Source organism: Camelina sativa, chromosome 12 (assembly GCF_030686135.1).
Source record: "Camelina sativa cultivar CO46 ecotype springtype chromosome 12, ASM3068613v1".
Classification (NCBI taxonomy): Eukaryota; Viridiplantae; Streptophyta; class Magnoliopsida; order Brassicales; family Brassicaceae; genus Camelina; species Camelina sativa.
The window spans coordinates 37116156-37126132 of record NC_141891.1 but is presented as its reverse complement, the minus strand read 5'-3'; the positions used below and the strand labels follow the sequence as shown (position 1 = coordinate 37126132).

Here is a 9977-nt window from a genome sequence, read left to right as displayed (position 1 = left end):
AGGGGTAAGCTATCCTTTCAAGAAGAATCAGTGGAGAAGCTCAAAAACTCTGTTCAAGAACTGACTGATTTGGTGAAGAATCTTCAAGTCAAGCTCAACAAGAGGTCTTTGAAGAAAGCAAGACCAAGGCTCAAGGTTAAAAAGAAACAAGGTTTGTGTGTTAAGGGTGAGGTGATCAAGGATCAGACTCATAGTGATCAAGAGGTGCCAGGGAGGATTTCATCACCTCCTTGGTATCTAAACCAAGCGTGAAAAGGCATCAAAAGTCAAGCTTAGTGACTTTAAACAAGCTCACTAGGGAGGAAGTCCCTAAGGTATCATTGTAAATATGCTTAATTTCCTTTGTAGTTTTGATTTGTTTTCTTTTATGTTTGTGTTGGACAGGCTTTTCAAAGAAAGTGTAGATGGGTTTGGAGAAGTTTAAACTTGGGGAAGAAGACTCGCAAGCCCACTCGACCGGCCCACAAGAGGTACTCGACCGAGTTGTCAAGAAACTAAGGCCCACTCGATTCCCATTTCTCTTGAATGATCGAGTAGGGGGGAAAAAAGAAGAAAAAATTTTGTAAATTCAAACTTTGGTCAAGAAGCTCGACCACGTGCAGTCGAGTGGTGGGGTCGAGTGGCAGCAAAAAGCAGGTCAAAGATTCCTCATTCAAATTTGAATGGTATGGACGCTCCACCCTTTTCTTCTTGTCCCCTTAGCTTCTTTATATAGGACTAGACTCGATCCTAAGCTTCTTCTCACACTCTTTCATTTGGCTTAAAACAATCAATTTTTTGCTTTAAAATCTCTCTCAAGTTCATCTTTAGCTCAAAGCTTAGTTCTTTTGGTTTTTGAGTTACTAACCTATTAACTTTGAGTTTGAGTCTCTTCCTTTCAAGTCCTTTTCAAAATGTCTTCAAGGATCACAAGAGCATCCCAACAAGCTGCTGATCGCTCCCTAGATCGATGTGATGCTAAACTTGCATCAAGAAAGGAACCTGGAGGAAGTACTCGACCAACTACTCGAGCAGCCACTCGACCGAGTGCTGGTTAGAGTAGGAGGTCGAGTGGTGTGCCGAGTTCAAGAAATCAGTCAGCTGAGGAAGATCATGAGAGAACTGAGAGTGAAGAGGAAAGGGAGCCAACTCTTAGGGAGATCATTAGGAGAAACAAGGCCAAAGGCAAGAGGCCAGCAGTTGAAGCTCCACAAGAGGAGGTGGAAAGTGAGAGTGATGAAGAAGATGAAGAAGATGAGGAAACGGCTGAGGGAGAAGAAGAGTCTTGTGGCTTGACACCAAAGCAGCTTTATGAGGCATTCATGAGGATGCAGTTCCTGGGGACTAGATACCCACACAAGGAACCATGGAAAGGTTGGGTATTGATGGAGATGTGGAGTCTCTTTTTGAGAAGTGCAACCTAAGTAAGTTCATGGGGTTGTGTATGGAAGGCTACAAAGAAGAAAGCTGTGAGTTCCTAGTCACTGTCAAGATACATTGCTACTTGAGGAAGGAGAGAGAGTTTGGGCTTGGTCATATTGACTTCACTATCAAGGGAAAGAAGTATGAGCTTTCTTTAAGGAAGATAGCCAATGCCTTTGGTTTTGAAGAAGGTAGTGAGGGGAGAACGGAAATACCAAGAGAAGAACTCTTTGCCATTTGGGAGACAATTGGAGATAGCAACATTTACTCATCCTCCAAGTCCAAAAGCTCAAGGATAAGGAGCCCAGTCCTAAGGTACTTCCACAAGGCCTTAGCAAACACCTTCTTTGCTAGGAAGGAGACTGGAAATGTGAATGAGGGTGAGCTCAAGATGATTGATATGGCACTCAATGGCATTATCCTTCAAGCAAGGGATGGAACCATCATCCTTGGAAGCAGTGTGGGGACTGATCTTGTCATGGTCCTCATTGACCAAATGATGTATTATAGGAGCTTAGAAAGAAGTATGAGCTTTCTTTAAGGAAGATAGCCAATGCCTTTGGTTTTGAGGAAGGTAGTGAGGGGAGAATGGAAATACCAAGAGAAGAACTCTTTGCCATTTGGGAGACAATTGGAGATAGCAACATTTACTCATCCTCCAAGTCCAAAAGCTCAAGGATAAGGAGCCTAGTCCTAAGGTACTTCCACAAGGCCTTAGCAAACACCTTCTTTGCTAGGAAGGAGACTGGAAATGTGAATGAGGGTGAGCTCAAGATGATTGATATGGCACTCAATGGCATTATCCTTCAAGCAAGGGATGGAACCATCATCCTTGGAAGCAGTGTGGGGACTGATCTTGTCATGGTCCTCATTGACCAAATGATGTATTATAGGAGCTGGGTGAGCAAGTTGCACAAGAAAGGATCAATGGGAGCCCTAACCATTGGACGTATCATCACTCCCATCCTACTAGCTGCCAAGGTGCCATTTAGAGGAAAGAAGGTCATGCCAAGGTTGATAGATTCCAACTATCTCACCTCTACCCTAATACTAGCCAAGGAGATGCATCAAGGAAATCACCTTTTCAATTTTGAGCTTCCATCAGTTGGGAAAAAAACAGCTTGTCCTACCTAATCAAGAGCTCACCACCATACAAGGAGGAGCAAACATTGACTTTTGGCCAGCTGAAGAGTTCTTGTTTGATGGGACAGCTCAAGTTAGGATTGATGAAGCAGGAGATGTAGAGATGGCTGATGGGGAAGAGCAGTTCTACTTTGAAGATTATGAGCCAACCCCTAGAGATACTAGAGGAGTGAGGGAGACTAGAAAGAGTCTGACACTTCTACAAAAATGGAGCAAGTGGCATGGGAGTAAACTTGACAAGCTAAAGAAGAAGGTGGGAAGAATGACTAAATCCATCAAGGGCTTAAAGAAGGAGTTGCTGAACTGAAGAGTGCAAACTCATCACCAAGTCATTCTAGCCCCTTAAGGAGGAGTAGCTCAACTAGAGCACTTTCAAGAGCTGAAAACCCTGTGGAACCAGCTAGAGCTTCAATGAACGAGCCAATTCAGAGGAGGAGAGGTTCAAGTCGCCGAGAACACCAATCTTCAAGGCACTCGATCGGTTCACTCGACCATGCACTCGACCGAGTACCTCCGATGTACTCGGCCGAGTCCTTATTCAAAGCTCCCTATGGCTTCCCAGCTCCAGCAGACTATCCAGGATATCCAGGTTACCTTCCCTTCTCACCACAATACTTCATGGATCCAGCCTTATTGCACCAGTTCTACCAGCAGCAAGGTCAGCAGTTTGACACTCGCGCATCAACTCGACCACCCCACTCGATCGGGCACTCGACCGAGTACCAGTCGATGGTCATAGTCGAGTTGACCCAGTCCCCACCTCCAAGTGCACCAAAAAACCCCCACTACACATATGAAAGCATGAATGAGGATGTGGACAGCTTCTTCCACAATCCCTAAGGTACCACTATCACCTTCTCCTTGTAAATACCATTGCATATTGTGTTTTGTTCTTAATCTTGAATTCTCTTTCAAATTTTTATTACACAAGGGACTGTGTAATTTAAGCTTGGGGGAGGGTTTGAGATAGTATTTGATGTTGTGTTTTGTTTTCTTATTTCAAATTTTTAGCATTATCATGTTAGTATTTGCATTGCATCTAAGGCATAGAAAAAACCTAAAAATTTGAAAATTTTTGCAAAAATCTTTATAAAAAAAGAGTGTTCATGTAGTTTGCATTGCATATTAGAATCTTGTCTAGCATGTTTCATGTAGGACTGTTTAATATTTGCATTAGGGATCTATGATGAGTTTTACCTTGTTAGCTTGCTTATATTCACCAAACTAGGATCAATGTCCAAGTTAATAGTACTTTGATGCTAGTTGAGTGGTTGGAAGCATAAGATTGAACCAAGCCTTGAATTCCTAATCTGCATTATGGTCTAAATTGAAGCACGTTTGGATTTGATGCCATTTTCTATTTATAAGAACCTAATATTGTTTGTTAATTATCAGCTTGTGCATTGCTTAAAACTCATGGATACCATATACATATTCATCTTTCTCCTTTTTACCACTCTTGTTGATCCAAGTAGCTGATTTCACTTTTAAATCAGTTTTCCCTACCCTTAACCAACCCTTCTTTCAAACCATGTTTGTTCTTGAGTTTGTAAGGCCTTTTTTGGGATTGAGCTTGGTAGAAAGTGTTAGGTTTGAACTGACAAGAGTAAAGCCTTGTGTAGTTCTAGTTTGCAATTTTCAAACTAGATAGGACTACGTGGTTTACTTGTTGGGTTTGGGACTTAACTGTATTGAAAAGAAAAGAAAAGAAAATAGGAAAAGAGAAAGAAAAGGTTAGAGTCTTTAGGAGGGGAATGTGTTCAAAGTAAAAACCAAAGTCTAGTGAAAGAATGGGAAGTGTGAAATTGTAAAGATGGTTCTAGTCAAAGAAAAGAAAGAAAGAAAAGAAGAGCATAGCAAAAAGCTTTTATGTCTTAAGAATAAGAAGAAAAGGGAATCATAGCAAATAAGAAAGAAACCCCCATTCCACTAGAAAGATCAAATAAGAAACATCTCCTAAGGCTTAAAAGTCAAAAGAGAAAAGGGTAAAAGAGAAGTGAGAAGATAAAGGATAGAACTAGGACAGTTTGGGTTTAGATTGATAGGATAAATACTTTGGGTACCTTTGGGTAGACAAGGTTTTGTTCTTGTATGTGTCTAAGTGTTCTTACCTTTAGCATTCTTCTAAAGCTCAATCCATTTTTTATGAGAGAACCCTAATATTGATAAGCCTCACTCTAAAGAGAGACCATCATTGTCTCTAAACCTTTATTACCAAGCCAAATGAGTTAAAAGCATTGCATAAGATTGATTCATATTCTTGATTAATTAATGTTAAGGGAAATAGTTGATTTGAATGCATGTGGATAATCAAGGCTCAAATCAGTAAAGGTTGTGATATGCTTGTCTAAAAATTTTAAGTACAGCTCATTCACCTTGCATCATAGTACTAGTAACTTGGACATTGATTCTAGCTGGTCTATTAGCAAGCTTTAGGAGCTGAGATCCCACTTTCAAACCTCACTTACCTTCTTATGTCTTGTTTATTTGCTTGAGGGCAAGCAAAGACTAAGTTTGGGGTGTTGATGTTCATATATTTTATCCTGTTTTCCCTTAGTATTTTCACTTCTTTTGCATCATTTACCATCTAGGTTAGCCCTTTTTGCATAGCTTTAGGACTGTTTGTGCATTTAGGATAGAGTTGCATTGCATCTGCATAATTCTTGCATAAACAGGTGATTTTGGAGCCTAAGGAGCATGGAAGCAATGCTGAAGAAGATTGGAGCTAAGAAGAGAAGAGAACAAAGGAGTTAGAGCTGAAGAATCAACGCCCGGAGTTCCACTCGATCGACTACTCGACCACACACTCGACCGTGTGCTGAGGAGGACTCGACCGAGTGGAAGGAGCAGAAGGAGAGCCAACTCGATCGGTCACTCGAACCGAGCACCTGGTCGAGTTGACCGAGCCGCCTAGCTATTTTGTCATTTAGCATTTTTAGGGCTTCCACTCTTTTTCTATATAAAGCCTTGTACACTCAGCCACCAAAAAGTCCAGCTTTTTAGATAGTCCTTATACCTAGTATTTACCCTTTTGGGGATTTCTACTTTTTGCTTTTTAATATTTTAGATTCTCTCTTCAACTTTTGAAGGAGATCAAAAGAATTCTTGGATTTTGTTGGTCTCATAACTTTCAAAATATTAAGAATTCGTGTTTGATTCCTTTTCAATATTGTAGATCTCTGTTTCATCTATCTAATCATGCAAGTTTCATCATTTTCTGGGTTTATTACTTTGTTGTTTATCATGTGTGATTGTGAGTAGTTTGCTTAGATCTTAGGGATGGTTTAGGCTAGATGATGATTGTGGTTGTTTGATCTGGTCAAGCTTGATTGTTTTAGATCTCTTCTAGGCTAGATATCCTCTATGCTGATCCTATAACCGAGAGGGTAGGGTTTGATCTTAAGCTTCTTAGCATCACACCAATGTCTAGGTTGCTAGATAAGGCTAGATCTAGAGATTATCATTAGACATGCTAAGAGATTAGATGATTTGTTTGATTTTTGACATGAATGATCTATTGCTTAATGCTTGCTTTTACATGTTCTTTGCTATGTGAGAACTAGCCTAGATCTGTATAAGCCTGATTGTTTTTGCCATGAGAGTGGATTAACATGTACTTTGAGATCATTGTCTAGAGATTAGCTCATGTTGCTTGAGGTTTGTTGATCAAGTTAGATAACAACAATCCAGAGTCTAGCCCATGAATCCATCCCTAAGACCTTGCTTTCTATTGTTTTTCTAGTTTAAATTCTGTCATTTGCTTGCTGTTTGATCTGCCTTTGTATTGCTCTGTTTTATTTGTTCTACTCTGTTTTTCCGATTTAGCCAACTCGACCTAGTACTCGATCTACACTCGATCGAGTGCTTGCTCGAGCTCAACCCCAGATTTTCTTATTTCTGTTTGCATTTGTCCAGTTTCATTTCCTGTTTCATTGTAGTTTCAATTCTATTGCATTTCATTTAGTCTTTGTTCATCACTTGTCTTGCATTAATTCATTAGTAATCTATCATCTCTAGTTTGTTTCTGTTTAGTCTCATCTTAATCATTATGTTCAAGTTGCATTTCGTATTTTGTCCTGTTAGTTTCCATATCTTGCATTTCATACTTGTTATTAGGATCTTAGTACCAAATCATCTTTACATTTGACTCAACTCAGATGAATGTGCATGTTCTAATTGCTTGCAACCACTCAGATTTGGATTGATACCTCTTATACTGAAACTGCATAAGAGGAATTGAAACCCTCTGTTCTCTTCCCATTCATTCATATCATCCATCATTTCACCACCATTGGGAAAACAAACTGTTTCAGTCTGGGTCAAAAGCCACCTCCATCACCTGCCCAATCAACTCTCCCAATGCTGTAATCGCTTTTTTGGTGTAAAAGTTTATGGGCAGATTCCATATCTGGACCCAAATCGGAATAGTAAGCAGATAGTTTGCCAGAGGCTCTTTACTCAGCCATTCATTGTAATTATGAGCTCCTTTACTCAAAACGTCTTCCAAAATTGTACTATGAATCAAAAATGAACTGAAACTTTTCACTCGTAAGCGCTACCCCTCTTACCCGACCCTATTTCTGCCATTTCCTAAGCATGTTCCTCAGCAGCCGATTCATTGGTTGACTTGCCGGATTCAAAACTCTACCCACTAAACTCAGAGCATCCGCACTGATGATGAATACTCTGGTAGATCTGGCATATCAAACGGTACTTCCTCATCCTCTTCTAATGACATCGCCATCAGAGCTTTATCCATAGCCAATGACATCTTCACAACCTCCGTAAATCAAACAACCCTCAATGAATTAGATGAAGAACTTGAAAGAAACTCTAATTTCTTTACCCGATTTGAGCAAAACCCTCTTTTTAGCTCAATAACCACGTCATTCGTAAAAGTAAACGTGTTATTTTCCACAAAACTATCTTCTCAAGTGTGTAGTCAAAGACAATAACTGAGAAAGGAGGTATTAAGCCCAAATAAGGGAAATTTTTTTAGTATCGGTTTGTTACAATCGCTACTAAAGTTAATTGTTGTTTTATGATGGAAAATACCGCAGCCAAATCATATATAAATACACACAAATTATTTTAACCCTGAAACATTACATTAATTTTGTTCCTTATCAAAAGTATTGTTAATATATATTTACTACAATTTATTTTAAAATTTGACTATTATAATATTCATAATGATGAATGTTTGGCATAAGTTTTGATGACTGGTACTTTATCTTATGATTATTGTAATAATTGTTATAATAACTTTAAAATACAAAAATATAAATAACTGCATTATATTGTAGTAAAAACAAATATGATTTTCTCTATCTAAAAATAATTGTATATTTACTTTCTATAATATACATAATAACCTTTATTAAATGTTCATATACATATATATATATAGAGGAAGTAAATATATAATGCACTTATTTTTATTTACTGTGTCTTAGAAATTTTACTGTTAAGAACTGGATATGTAAGAACTAGAGATAGAAAAAAAAATACATTTTCTTCTTGGAGTTGTATCAAATAAACATCATCGATTACATTATTTCACTTAACCAGATAGGATGGCCAATAAACATCATCGATATAATCTGCTTTTATGGCGAGGCGTCTGAATCTAAATCTTCCATCATGTTTGGAACCGAGGTCCCGTCCCATATACGACAAGAGATCAAATCTATTGTTGGGATATCACAAGAAAGAGGCATGGGTACACACTTGGGTCTCCCTGAGAAGATTCATGGGTCAAAGGCACAAGTGTTTGCATTCGTGAGGGATAAACTCCATAAGAAGGTAAATTTATGGACTTCGAAATCTCTATCTAAGGGAGGCAAGGAAGTCCTGATCAAATCAGTAGCGCAAGCAGTTCCGACATATGTAATGTCGTGTTTTCTCTTACCAAAAGCTATATGCTCAAAATTAACTAGCGCGATAGCCAATTTCTGGTGGAGCAATAAAGCAGATAGTAAAGGACTACATTTGATATCATGTGAGAAAATATGTACTCAACTTTCGGAAGGTGGGCTAGGCTTTAGAACACTAGAAGAATTTAATCTTGCCCTTTTGGCAAAGCAACTATGGAGATTGCTGAGATATCCAGATTCCCTTCTTAGCCGAGTTCTAAAAGGGAGATACTTTCGATATTGTAGCCCATTAGAGATACAAGTATCAAATCGACCTTCATATGGCTGGCGGAGCATGTTGGCAGCAAAACATGTTCTTTCGTACGGAATTCGTAAGACCATAAGCTCAGGTTTTAATACGTGCATTTGGACTGAACCATGGATCCCAGATACGCCAGCACGGCCACCCCAAAGTTTAACTAATGAGAGAAATCCCTTGATTTGTGTTAACACCTTGATAGATTTTAACACAAAAAGTGGAAAATTGAACGTCTTCAGGAACTCTTCCTCCCGAAAGAAATTACCCTTATTTTGGGGATTAAACCAAGCTTGAATGCCTCAAGGGACGGCTATTCTTGGACTCTGACAAAGGCTGGAAATTATACCGTTAAATCTGGATACGAAACCGCGAGAGCTATCTCTCGCCCTGCTTGCGACCTCCCTTCTCAGGGACCTAGTGTTACGACACTTAAGGCGCAAGCATGGAAGTTAAAAACATCACGGAAGCTTAAGCATTTCATGTGGCAATGTGTAACTGGGTGCTTGGCAACATGTCAACGCCTGCATTATCGCCATATTGGTAGAGACAAAGATTGTCCTAGATGTGGAGCAGAGGAGGAAACTATAAACCATATGCTATTTGAATGCCCCCAGCACGTCAAGTATGGGCTTTATCAACAATCCCTTCCCATCCTATGGTGTTCCCTTTATATTCCTTATATAGAAACCTCGGTTTTCTATATGGGTGTGGTAGAGACTCTGGTGCAACTGATCAAAACTTGAGAATGTTCCTGTGTATGATGTGGTACATTTAGAAGGCAAGAAATAAAAAAGTGTTTCAAAATATCTCTGAATCTCCGCAAGATACACTGGAGAAAGCTATCCGAGAAGAAAAAGTTTGAAGAAGAGCAAATAATAGAGACTTAGCACCAGCGGTAGTAGAAGCATGCATACCTTTGGTCCCAATTCCTCAAGAATCTCTTGTATGCTTTATAGATGGATCTTGGCATACAGAGGTGGATAGGAGTGGGCATGGCTGGATTACGTCTATTGGTGATAGAATTCTTCACATGGGGCTAAAAGGATCGCGCAGAAGCTTATCCCCATTACATGCAGAGTTAGATACCCTTATTTGGGCTATGGAGTGCTTATTAGCGTTGGACTTGGATAAAGCTCTTTTTGCTACGGATTGTTCAGACCTCTTAAGGATGACGTCTAATATCGAGGATTGGTCGACCTTTTCATCATAATTGAAGGATTTTATTCATTTCAGAGATAGATTTGCTAATTTTAGTATTA

At 39.3% G+C, this 9977-nt stretch overlaps 1 pseudogene; it reads left to right on the top strand.

Annotated features, from left to right (window-relative positions):
• The first annotated feature begins 8754 nt into the window (after nt 1-8754).
• LOC147933222 (uncharacterized) lies at nt 8755-9928 on the top strand (annotated as a pseudogene).
• The last annotated feature ends 49 nt before the right edge of the window (nt 9929-9977 follow it).